Here is a 2,500-nt window from a genome sequence, read left to right on the forward strand (position 1 = left end):
CACCTTCACTAGGTTGCACTGGCTTCTGCCAGCTCCAAATTGAAACTGTTAACAGTGTCCTGTTTGGAAGCATGCCTGGGCAGGGGCTGTCTCTATGCAAATCGAGTTGCAGAGGCCTCCTGGGAGCCAATTTCGGCAGGCCATTTTGACAGGCTCCAGAGGAATAAATGGCCGCACGAGTGGTCCGGTAGTTAGTCTAAGCCATATGGCAAAGATTTGGTTGGTGGGCCTTCTGGGCATGTGGCCCTAAGCCTCAGAGGACCGCAGAATGGGTCCCTTCTGCCCAAATAGAGAGGTCTTGGCCGATCGGGGCCGAGAGGACAGGGGCCTCACCACCCTCTGACGGTCCTCCTGGGCGCCCTTCCTCTGCTCTCTGCTGTTGTGGCAGAAAGCTGTGCCTTCAGTCCCCTGGCTTGCACAGGGCAGCAAAAGACTGTACTTTCACTGGGTCGCAGGTAGGGGGCCTCTCCTGAATGCATCTGCCAAGGAAGGTCTAGAAGTGACACGAGAACCCTTGTGCTGACACACAAAAAAGGCTCGGCAGATAGCTTGCGTGCCAGTTGCTCCATCCTCTGTATCCACATGGACCCCTCCCAATATCTGCTGTAAAGATGCAGGCAAGGAAAAGCGCAGGATGGGCTTCTTACAGACGGAGGCGATGCCAGGCGTCGATGGCTCTAGCGGCAACTAGTGTCAGGGTGGAAATATAATCGTGGCCCCCACCCCTAACAGTCAGAGAGTCCTGGATGGGAGTCTTCCCAATGTCTGCTTTATCGTCCATCCTATAATCAACATGCATGTTTACATCTTGTTTTGGGGACATTTCCGAGCAAATTGCAAAATTGCAGCTCAGTTCAAACCGAGGCGTAGTCGGCAGGGTTCGAACCTGCGCGGGGAGACCCCAATGGATTTCGAGTCCGCCACGACTACCCATGAGAGTGAAACTCTCACTCGAAAGATCGTGCTGTGCTTACACAGAAGAGTCCTTAGTCTCTACCGCCTTGCCTCTAGATCTTGTCCTGTACTTTCCACCCTTCTCTCTCATCATACACCGTTCTTTCTCCTCACAAGTTTCTTTTAAATGTACATATATGTTTGAAATTGCAAAACGAAACCCGTCAAAACGTACCAGTTTCTCTGCGTTGGCCTAAAGAATGAAGCCGCTTTTACTCCTAGGATCTTGCTTGAATAGCTCAAGTGCGCCGCAGCCTCCTTTAGTAATTGTATTATACTGCTATTTTAAGATTGTTTTCCACACCAGAAAAGAGTAAACAATAAAAGCGGGCTCTGCACCGTAGTCGGCAGGATTTGAACCTGCGCGGGGAAACCCCAATGGATTTCTAGTCCATCGCCTTAACCACTCGGCCACGACTACTCCTGAGCAAACCTGTTTCTACTATAAACTTAACACTTTAGCCACACACAATGTCTCCTCCGCCCCTTACTTTATGCCGCTCTGCACCGTTCCCTTTTGGCCCTCCCATGACCCTTGAAAATGCATTCAAAAGTCAGAATCTCTATGGTCTGGCCCAAGTTCCCTAAATGCCATTTCCCCTCCCTGCCAAGCTCAGACTAAGTGCCAGGGACAGATCTGTGCTAATAAACCTAGCAAGCGGCCAGGCAGCAGAGCCTCACCTTCACTAGGTTGCACTGGCTTCTGCCAGCTCCAAATTGAAACTGTTAACAGTGTCCTGTTTGGAAGCATGCCTGGGCAGGGGCTGTCTCTATGCAAATCGAGTTGCAGAGGCCTCCTGGGAGCCAATTTCGGCAGGCCATTTTGACAGGCTCCAGAGGAATAAATGGCCGCACGAGTGGTCCGGTAGTTAGTCTAAGCCATATGGCAAAGATTTGGGTGGTGGGCCTTCTGGGCATGTGGCCCTAAGCCTCAGAGGACCGCAGAATGGGTCCCTTCTGCCCAAATAGAGAGGTCTTGGCCGATCGGGGCCGATCGGGGCTGAGAGGACAGGGGTCTCACCACCCTCTGACGGTCCTCCTGGGCGCCCTTCCTCTGCTCTCTGCTGTTGTGGCAGAAAGCTGTGCCTTCAGTCCCCTAGCTTGCACAGGGCAGCAAAAGACTGTACTTTCACTGTGTCGCAGGTAGGGGGCCTCTCCTGAATGCATCTGCCAAGGAAGGTCTAGAAGTGACACGAGAACCCTTGTGCTGACACACAAAAAAGGCTCGGCAGATAGCTTGCGTGCCAGTTGCTCCATCCTCTGTATCCACATGGACCCCTGCCAATATCTGCTGTAAAGATGCAGGCAAGGAAAAGCGCAGGATGGGCTTCTTACAGACGGAGGCGATGCCAGGCGTCGATGGCTCTAGCGGCAACTAGTGTCAGGGTGGAAATATAATCGTGGCCCCCACCCCTAACAGTCAGAGAGTCCTGGATGGGAGTCTTCCCAATGTCTGCTTTATCGTCCATCCTATAATCAACATGCATGTTTACATCTTGTTTTGGGGACATTTCCGAGCAAATTGCAAAATTGCAGCTCAGTTCAA

At 52.1% G+C, this 2,500-nt stretch overlaps 1 non-coding gene across 1 annotated transcript; it reads right to left on the bottom strand.

The window, feature by feature from the left end:
• Window positions 1–1,293: 1,293 nt before the first annotated feature.
• Window positions 1,294–1,375, bottom strand: TRNAS-AGA (transfer RNA serine (anticodon AGA)). The gene has a single exon. It is a non-coding gene; the product is annotated as a tRNA-Ser (tRNA).
• Window positions 1,376–2,500: the final 1,125 nt, after the last annotated feature.

The sequence above is a fragment of the Ambystoma mexicanum genome, chromosome 3q (genome assembly GCF_040938575.1).
Source record: "Ambystoma mexicanum isolate Mex_15411 chromosome 3q, UKY_AmexF1_1, whole genome shotgun sequence".
Lineage (NCBI taxonomy): Eukaryota > Metazoa > Chordata > Amphibia > Caudata > Ambystomatidae > Ambystoma > Ambystoma mexicanum.